The following is a 9,999-nucleotide window of genomic DNA, read 5'->3' as shown; positions in this document are numbered from 1 at the left end:
GGTGAGGTGATTTTGTGGCTCAAATAAGAATCAGTAGCTTGTTTCAGGCTGTCTGGGGCTATTTCATTCAAGGAGACTTGGAGCACCAGTATTTTCTCTCTCGGCTCTAGCAAGCCTGGGGTGCACAAGCAGGTTCTCTGACCTTGGGGCTGTGCCTGATGTTGCTAATGTGTCTGTTTGTGTTATAGTGTTGGTGGGGATGGAGTGAGAGGTGTCTAGCCAGGGATGGAGATGGTAGTTCAGTAGGTACGGTAGCAGCATGATCGCCCTTGAACAAGACTGGACTTGCTGAAGGAGGAGGAAAGGTAGCAGGAGGTAGGAGCTGGGGGCTCTAAGGTTGTGTTGGTGCCAGGCCTCCAGGAGTCATGATTGCAGAGCGACCGCAGAAACAGAGTCTGGAAGAGCTGAAATGCACATCCTTCAAGTCAGCCTGGTAAGATGTTTCTCTGCCTCAACCTTGCAGGTTTAGTCCATGTTGGAAATATCAAGATTATTTTTAGTTGTGGGGAGGTGGGGTCCACATTCTGCATTTGTACTGAACCAAGGTCCCAGTGTGGTGTCAGTGGGTGCTGTGCTGCAAGATTTGCCAGCTTTCAGGCTAGCTATAAAGTTGGAGCCTGTGTGACCTGTGGTCAATAAACAGCCCCAAGCATTTGTGGGCTTAACCAGTGGCCCTAGTTCAGGTAATCGCATTCTGCCCTCTAAATTCTCCATGCAGTTTTGGTATGATGCAGCATTCCAATTCGCTCCAGCCCTAAACTCTTGTGCAGCGCTGTTTGTGCTCTTATTGAGACTATTGTCCCTGCCATGGAAGTGTCCTCTTATCTGCTGTGTAGGCAGCAAGCTTTGGGAGGTGTTCATCTTTTTCTCTTTTGTAGAGGTCTTTGGGATCCCTTAGGATGAAAGGCAAGTTGTTATGAGGAGAAAGTATCTTCCTCTGTATTAGCAGGAATGTTGTAAGCAAGACACGAAGTAATTCTTCTACTCTACTCCGCACTGTTAAGGCCTCAGCTGGAGTATTGTGTCCTGTTCTGAGCACCACATTTCAGGAAAGATGTGGACAAATTGGAGAAAGTCCAGAGAAGAGCAATAAAAAATGATCAAACATGACCTATGAGAGAAGATTGAAAAAAAAAAAATTGGGTTTGTTTAGTCTGGAGAAGTGATGACTGAGGGAAGACCTGATCACCCTCTTCTTTTAACACCCTTTTTACATACTTGAAGATTATGTCCTGTTCTCAGTAGTTAAGGAGAACAATTTAAGAGGCAATGGGCTTAAATTGCAGTAAGAGGTTTAGGTTAGACATTAGGAAAAACTTCCTAGCTGTTAGAGTGAATAGCACTGGAACAAATTACCTAGGGAGGTTGTGGAATCTCTGTAATTGGAGTCTTTTAAGAACAGGTTAGACAAACATCTGTCAGGAATGGTCTAGATCAGTGGGTCCCAAACTTTAACAACCTGTGAACCCCTTTCACTGAAATGTCAAGTCTCACGAATCTCCTCCTAAAAATGAATATTTCCAGGGATTTCCTCCTTTACCTGAGTATAAATTATAAAAGCAGTGATCTTGGAAATTTCTTTTTATGACATGCCTATTACATGCTGCTATTATTTATCATTACAGTATTTTTATTACATTATGAAACGGCAACACTCTTCCAAGATCTTTCGTAGCTTGTATCACTTAGAATAAGCCCGTTTATAAGACAAGGCTCCTACTTTTCATCAAGGAGTATCAGATGTGAAACAGCATGAAGGGATTTAAGAAGTCCCTCCTATAGAAGCATTCAGGTCTTGAGCAGTCCAGGCAAACAGCGCATGTTACAACAAAGCTTAAACTTGTTCTTCATAATAATTTTAAAAACAATACTAGCTGCCTAGTTAATTTTAAAAACAGCAAAAAATATCCATCTCCCTTTCTATTTCTTATAAAGAGTCTTGAAGTTTAAATCTCCTCAGTGTGATAGATATGCTTGCTTTGATCTGCTTAGCTCTTGGAAGTCCAGGGCCTCCGGGCTGCTGGCCCCATGCTGCCTGGCGTCCCTAGGGACAGCTGTGTCCACCATTAGCAAATTTTTCCCCAAGAATCCCCTGTAACATTTTGAAAAACCCCAGGGGTTCACAAACCCCAGTTTGGGAACCACTGGTCTAGATCTGGACTGGCCCCAGGGGTCCTTGCAATCTCCCTGACACAGTTTAGGAAGGCAGCAAACTAATCCATGGTATCAAAAAGGTTCAGAAACACTGGTCTAGATAATGCTTAAGGACTGAATCAGATGGCTCGTCGAGGTCCCTTCCAGACCTACATTTCTATGATTTTCCATAGTTCAGCATGATACTAACTTTTTTGTAATAAGCCTGATTTTTGTCTCCTCTTCCAACCCCCAAAATATTAACCCAAACAAATTCATTATGCCTGAAATCTCACCTGTGGTCTTATGCTCAGAGAAAACTTTTTTGTTTGGGGATGGGGAGGAATCTCTGCTACTTAACCCCGCAGTCGGTCCTTTGGGGTCATTGCCTCTGTGCGTAACTCTGGTGCCTGCTTTGGATCTCTGCTCCTGAAGAGTGAGGGGGATGTGGGCACGGGAGAAGAGAGGCAGAAGCACTGGAGTAGCTGCTTGAGCACTGGAGTAATGCATGAGTTGCTTGAGCATTGCAATAGCAGCATGTTGAAACTTACAAGTTGCTATTTGAGAGAGGCAAGGGTAAGTAAGGGAATACTTTTTTATTGGACCAACTTCTGTTGGTGGAAGGTACAAGCTTTCAAGCTACACGGAGCTCTTCTTCCTGTCTGGGAAAAGAAGCAGAAGTTGTTGTTTGGAATTTCACTCTGCTTGGGTAGTTAACTTGAAAATGTATTTGGGACTAAGGAGGGCTTGAAGTTCTTGACCCCTCTCTTCAAGGCTGGTGCAACCACTAGGCGAACTAGGCAGTTGCCTAGGGCGCCAAATGGTTGGGGGTGGCTGTGAAGCGGAGGTAAGCTGGGGCGCAGGGAGGGCTGCCTGCAGCAAGTAACGGGGGGCAGTGCACAGGGGAACTGCTCCCTGCCCCAGCTCATCTCTGCTCCACTCCTCCCCTGAGCACCACCCCGCTCTGCTTCTCTCTCTCCCAGGCTTGTGCGACCAAACAGCTGATTGGCACTGCAAGCCTGGGAGACGGGAGAAGCGGCGGCATGGTTGGGGAGGAGGCAGAGCAGAGGTGAGCTGGGGCTCCCCGGGCTGAGGGGAGGGGGTGGCGCAAGGTGGAAGTTTCGCCTAGGCGCAAAACCTCCTTGCACTGGCCCTGCCTCTCTTGCATCAGCAAATCAGTTTTGCTCCCAGACCTTACCTTGCTGCAGGCTCCAGAGTAATTTTCCAAAGGGAAATTGTGTGGTAGTTCCTCCCTGTTTGTCCAGTCCTGAACCTGAGATTTTCACTGGCAAATCTTCTCTCTCCCCAGACCCTGTCCCTGTTCCTCCTCCCTCTGAGCTCCCGTGTTTTGCACCCTGCTGTGTTGAACCAGCACTGAAATAGCCATTGCCAAAGTGAAATAAATCACTGATTTTATTAATGATTTAAGTCAGTAAGCAGGAAACTTTAAATAATTGATTTTAATCTTGTTTTGCATTTGTACTTTTAATTATTTTTCTAAAGAGCGGTTCATTCACTTTAGTTGATATGTAGAATTGCAACTCAATATAAACTTCTTGCTAAATTTGATACTTTCTGCCTACCAGGAGGATACACTATATCTATACACGTTTATTTAAGCAATTATATAGATCAACATACATTCATTTGGATTCTTAATTTTTACATTTTTTATTGTTACAGTTGTTTTCAAACTTATTTGATCAGCGCCCCCTTTTTGTGTCTGTAGTATGTTACGCTCCCCCACCACACAAGTCATATACAGATTAAAAAAAAAAATCAACATGCAATTCTCACTAAATATTAAAAACATTAAGGCATTGATTCAAACAGGCTTTTTTTGTTTTTCACTTGTTTTTTTTTCTTGTTGCATGAATGAGCCAACAATCCATAGTAATAAGAGCAAAAGGAAAACTGCGATTGTAGTAGATGCTTACAATTTAATGTGCACACTGTGTTGTAGCAAACAGATTAACATACAGATTAGCAACTACTTTGTATGTTATGCAAATTTAACAGAAATCAGTCAAAATGCACAGCACCTTCTGAAGACCTGATATGTCTGGGGCAGCAGTTCTCAAACTTCATTTCACCATGACCCCCTTCTGATAACAAAAATTGCTACATGACCCCACAAGGGGGGGACCGAAGGCTGAGCCCGCCTGAGCCCTGCCACCCAGGCTCGGGGGGAAGGATGAAGTCCAAGGGCTTCTGCCCTGGGTGGGGGGCATATAACCTCAGCCCTGGGCAGTGGGGCTTGGGTTTGGGCTTCAGCCCTGGGTGGTAGAGCTTGGTCTTCAGACTTGCTGCTGCCCAGGGCCAACACCAGCCTTGGCAGGGCTCGGGCCCCATTTTGGGGTCTCAACCCACAGTTTGAGAACCCCTGATCTGGAGGAATCAACTTTACTAGTTATTCATTGGTGTGGGTAAAATGTGTGCAGTATTTTATTCCTAAAGCTTCTCTCGCCTCCCCCCAGAATACATTGTGTCCCCCAGTTTGAGGGGGTTAAAAAATGGCGAGTGACACAATTCTTATTTACTAGATGATGACTTTCTACTTGTGATCTGTGTCAAACTACATTGGGATGGAAACTGGAATTCAATTAAAAATTCTCAAAACAGCATTTTAAAATGGCTTTTATTTGCTAAATAAAACCATCTTAAATGTGCTGGAGACAAAGTAAGTTTATCAAAACATGTTACATCAGTATGGTTTAAATATATTAAACAAAGGAAGTATTAACTGTACTTAGTGAGCTGATTGTTTCTAGTCACCACAGACCAGATTCTCAAAAGTATTTAGGTGCCTGAAGGTGCAGAAAAGTGCATAGTGGGATTAGGTGCCTAACTCCATTGAAATCCATAGGAATTAGTTGCCCAACCAGCTTAGGCACCCAAAAGTACCTGTCTACATCTTTAGGTGCCTCAATACCTCTGACAATCTGGCCCCATATCCTTCAACTTCTTAAAATTAGTAGGTTTCAGAGTAGCAGCCATGTTAGTCTGTATTCGCAAAAGGAAAAGGAGTACTTGTGGCACCTTAGAGACTAACAAATTTATTTGAGCATAAGCTTTCATGAGCTACAGCTCATTCGTCCTGCTTTTTCAACTTCTATTTGGTTTCTCAACTTTGAACTAGTCAAACTGAAGAAAACAGTCTCCATCTGCTACCTAAACTGAAACCAAAAGTAATTAAGGCAAAAGCTTTTCTGCACAACAAAACTGAAAGTACATCCATTTGGAAAAAATGTGACTACCAGCATTCCTTCCATTGTAAAGACTGACAATAATATACTTACTTAATGCAGCTCACGATGTTGTGGCATATTTATGAAACTTGAGTTGACCTTAAAAGTTGTTGTTTCCCACTGATTCGGTGTATAATTAAAGAAGTAACACCCTCTTACTCATTAAAATTTGAGGAGGGCTCCCCTGTTACAGCATATTTTTCATTTAAGTGATTTTAATTGAATGTGGGGAGTTTAGGCCTTAAAAAGTTGCCATAATTTCAAATTTAATTTTAAACAGGCTTGATTTTTTAAAAAAAATGTATTAATATACTTTTTTAAGTGGGGGGGGGGAATCAATTTTTATCCTGCCTGATGATCAGTAAAAGGGGGAAGAAGATAACGGGAGAAGATGCTAGCTCAGTTGCTGACTAGGCTCAGACATGGATCATGAGGAGGGGACAACAGGGTTTCATAACAAAGAACAGCACACTTCTTACACGTACTTCCCGCCATCAGTTTTACATGTGGCCAACCATTAGTCCATGACTTGGGCCCCACTGATGTGATGGTGGTAAGTGCCTCAGATTTGCTACTGCATTCAGCAGCACAAGATGTTTCTGCTAAAGTGATTAGCCGTGAAATAGTTAATGGCATTGATACATAATTTGCTGTTTGTGCTTAGGAGTTAACCCATCCCTAAATTCACATGATGTGCCAACTGTTGGCTGCAGCCTTGGCCCCAATTCAATTGTCAGCCCATAATTCAGTCATGTTTGGAAGGCTTTCTTCACAGCCATAAGGTTTAGAAACTTTAAAACAAAACCAAGTGTGTTCTCCTAACACCTCCTGAGGCTTTCTGCTTTGAGTGTATCTTCTCAGCCCACACACACACCTTTCCCCAAGGGCCCCTGACTTGAGTGCATGCCTCCTAACACCCTCAGATCTGCCCCTGAGATGCTCTGGGTTGAGTGCCTGTCCCTTCTCCACACGCACCTGCCCCTAAGGACCCCTGCTGATATTTTTTTTCTTTTCAGTTATTTTCCCATATTTTGAAGTGTTTTTCCCTCTGCTGTAGCAGCTCTACTTGCAGAGGAATAAGAAAAGGAGTACTTGTGGCACCTTAGAGACTAACATTTATTTGAGCATAAGCTTTCATGAGCTACAGCTCACTTCATCGGATGCATTTGGTGGAAAATACAGAGGGAAGATTGATATGCACACACAGAGAACATGAAACAATGGGTTTTATCGTACACACTGTAAGGAGAGTGATCACTTAAGATGAGCCATCACCAGCGGCAGGGGGGGAGGGAGGAAAACCTTTCATGGTGACAAGCAAGGTAGGCTATTTCCAGCAGTTAACAAGAACATCTGAGGAACAGTGGGGGGTATCAAGTATTGAACTCACAACCCTGAGTTTGGCAGGCCAATGCTCAAACCACGGAGCTATTTCCTCCACCTGTCCTGTCTCTAAATCCCACAGGGCCAATACAGTCAAGGTGGAAGTGGTCTATTTCCAGCAGTTGACAAGAAGGGGTGAATCCCAACAGAGGGAAAATTACTTTTTGTACTGCTTATGAGGCCAATTCAGTTTCCCCTCTGTTGAGATTCATCCCTTGTCAACTGTTGGAAATAGACCACTTCCACCTTGACTGAATTGGCTCTGTGGGATTTAGAGAAGAGGTGGGGGGAGGAAATAGCTCAGTGGTTTGAGCATTGGCCTGCCTAACCCAGGGTTGTGAGTTCAATACTTGAGGGCGCCATTTAAGGTTATGGGGCAAAAATCTGTTGGATGATTTAATTGGGGATTGGCCCTGCTTTAAGCAGGGGGTTGGATTAGATGATATCCTGAGGTCCCTTCCAACACTGATATTCTATTATTCTAGTCCAGTTGGGGAGTGTTCAGAGATGATGCACTAGGTCAGTGAGGACTCCACAAAGGCTTGGAGATGCATGGGAGGAGGACACAAAAAGTGTCTAATTGTGTGGTTTGTGCAGACTAAGGTAGGGGGGAGTGAAAAGAGACCAGAACAGAGGAGCTAGGGGAGAGGTATGTGTTTGATCCTATTTTAGTGTGTGCACTGTATTTTCCTCTCTGATTACAATGTTATCATTCAGGTGGCAGCAAGGAAATGGATCTACTCATTGGGCAGGGGCTGGGCACTTGCTAACTCAATAGGGTCTCTTGTATGATTGGGCCTGGCTGGGGACTCACTCCAGCCAGAACACCATGTGGGTCAGGAACTCCACTGGGCACTGCAAAAATCCACTGTAATCCTGTCTATTGTTCCACAGGGTGCTGTGATAAGTTTTGCAGAGGTGTCCCCTATCTGTTCAGTGCTTCCAGATCTGGAGGTGAAGCTTGTTAGTGCTGCTACTGTCTGTAGGGATGTTGAGAGGAGAGGGTCTTTGTCCTTCCTGTGATGCGGTGATTCTGTGCATTTCCCTTCATAACCTTTGCCTGACCACACAGACGTGGCTTCTACAAGATGAACCAGGTAGGGTGGAAGGAGTGAGGTAGAAGGGGGAGCCAGGGTTTTTTGGAGAGGGGGGTGTTTGTTGGTTTTTTTTGTAGATTTTTTTTTTTAAGGCAGGAAGGAACTATTACTATCGTTCAGTCAGATCTCCTGAACAATACAGACCAAAGGATTCCACCCAATAAATGCATTAAGCCCAGAATTTCTGTTTGAGCTATAGCATCTTAGAAAGATATCCAGTCCTGATGCAGAGTGCAACGATGGAGAATCCGCTAGGCCTGCAGAAAAAAATATGCCAAAATTCCCCAAAGTAAAAAGGTAGGACTTGACACTTCAAATGTTAGGAAAAAAGTCAGAAGAAAAACACTGTTTTAGGTTGTTGAATATACAATGAAAGGTAAACAAGTGTCATGATCGGGTCAGGAGGGTTTGTATCCTTGTTAATGTTCAGCCTATACAGGTAACTGCAGATGAAATTCGCAAAAAGAAAAGGAGTACTTGTGGCACCTTAGAGACTAACAAATTTATTAGAGCATAAGCTTTCGTGAGCTACAGCTCACTTCATCGGATGCATTTGGTGGAAAATACAGTGGGGAGATTTATATACACACAGAGAGAACATGAAACAATGGGTTTTATCATACACACTGTAAGGAGAGTGATCACTTAAGATGAGCCATCGGGGGGGGGGGGAGGAGGAAAACCTTTCATGGTGACAAGCAAGGTAGGCTATTTCCAGCAGTTAACAAGAACATCTGAGGAACAGTGGGGTGGTGGGTGGGGAAATAACATGGGGAAATAGTTTTACTTTGTGTAATGATTCATCCACTCCCAGTCTCTATTCAAGAAGTTAATTGTATCCAGTTTGCAAATTAATTCCAATTCAGCAATCTTTCATTGGAGTCTGTTTTTGAAGTTTTTTTGTCACCTACTACAGGACATGCCCAACAAAGAAAATAACAGAACGCCACTAGCCATCACCTTCAGCCCCCAACTAAAACCTCTTTCTTAGTCTCTAAGGTGCCACAAGTACTCCTTTTCTTTTTGCAAATACAGACTAACACAGCTGCTACTCTGAAACCTGCAGATGAAATTGTGTCCTATGTAAATGGCTGGTCCTCTTCTGTATACAGAAGTTGATCCCAACAGGTGATGATGAAGAGAGGTGCTGGTGGCTTTGTGTAAATCTGTATCTGCTATCACTGCAGACTGGCAAGAGGGAAGATTGTCAGGGCCATGTAATTGCACACCTTGCAGACTGCTCCTGTTCCATAACAGTCCAGGAAGCAGAGCAATTAGGGGCTGGAGCTAGTACTGCAGGCAGGGAGCCTTTCCTGGTACTATGCTAGGGAAATCTCACAACACTGGCACATTCATCCTCCTTGCTAGCACTGTTGGAAGGAAGGGCTCTGTTCTAGCTTCCTAATCTTTGTTTGGTTGACAAAAGCAGTTCTCAGGAGGCCTCTGTTTCTTAGACAAGTCTGAGGAAGGCGGTGCTCCATTATGGTTCTTGGCTTGCAACCCGCAAGCCCCTTCAGTCCCATCAGCAGCTATGGCCAAGTGCTGAGTGAGGAAGAGGAAGATGAGGCAAGAAATCGAAGCTGGCACCTGGCCAGCCAGAGGACTTTTTTCCAGCAGGACTTTAGTGACCTGGATCTGATTGAAGAGAACGAGCGGTTGCATGTACACTCCGGAAACTGCCGAGCCCCCTATACTGGCGGGAGCGTCACGCCCACGGACGAGAACGCTGCTTAGGACATCAGCGCCGCTGCGGCCCGGACGGGACAGCGGCCCTGGCCCAGATGAGGAAAAAGTTAAAAGTTGCTTCAGCGAAATATGTGTAGCTGAGGGGACGGCGCCGACTCCTGCCGCTGGGCTGGGGCTACTGCCCCGTCCCTGCGCACCCGCACCCGGGGCGGGGGCGCAGAGGCCAGTGCCCGCCCCCAGCAGCTGCGGAGCGGGGCTGATTCCTGCAGCCGCTCCACGCCGACCGTGCGCTAGGATCAAACGCGGTGACAGCTCGGCAAGGGCTGAAACTGGAGCCGGCCCTGCAGCCCCACGTCTCCCGGTGCGCAGCTCCTAGCACCAGCCGCGCGCTGCCCCGCAGCTCGGTCCGCTTCCTTTGCTCGCCATCGGCGGGGCGGGGCGCTCGCTGGCGG

General features: G+C 45.3%; 1 long non-coding RNA gene across 1 annotated transcript; it reads right to left on the bottom strand.

Moving 5' to 3' along the window:
- Positions 1-7,238: 7,238 nt before the first annotated feature.
- LOC122461282 lies at positions 7,239-9,984 on the bottom strand. The gene is made up of 2 exons (XR_006283173.1): positions 8,922-9,984; positions 7,239-8,304 (listed from the first exon to the last, which is right to left on the bottom strand). It is a non-coding gene; the product is annotated as an uncharacterized LOC122461282 (long non-coding RNA).
- Between the last annotated feature and the right edge of the window lie 15 nt (positions 9,985-9,999).

The sequence above is a fragment of the Dermochelys coriacea genome, chromosome 8, assembly GCF_009764565.3.
Source record: "Dermochelys coriacea isolate rDerCor1 chromosome 8, rDerCor1.pri.v4, whole genome shotgun sequence".
NCBI classification, from domain to species: Eukaryota; Metazoa; Chordata; order Testudines; family Dermochelyidae; genus Dermochelys; species Dermochelys coriacea.
Note: the sequence above shows the minus strand (reverse complement) of the source record. Positions and strands in the feature narration are given on the sequence as shown.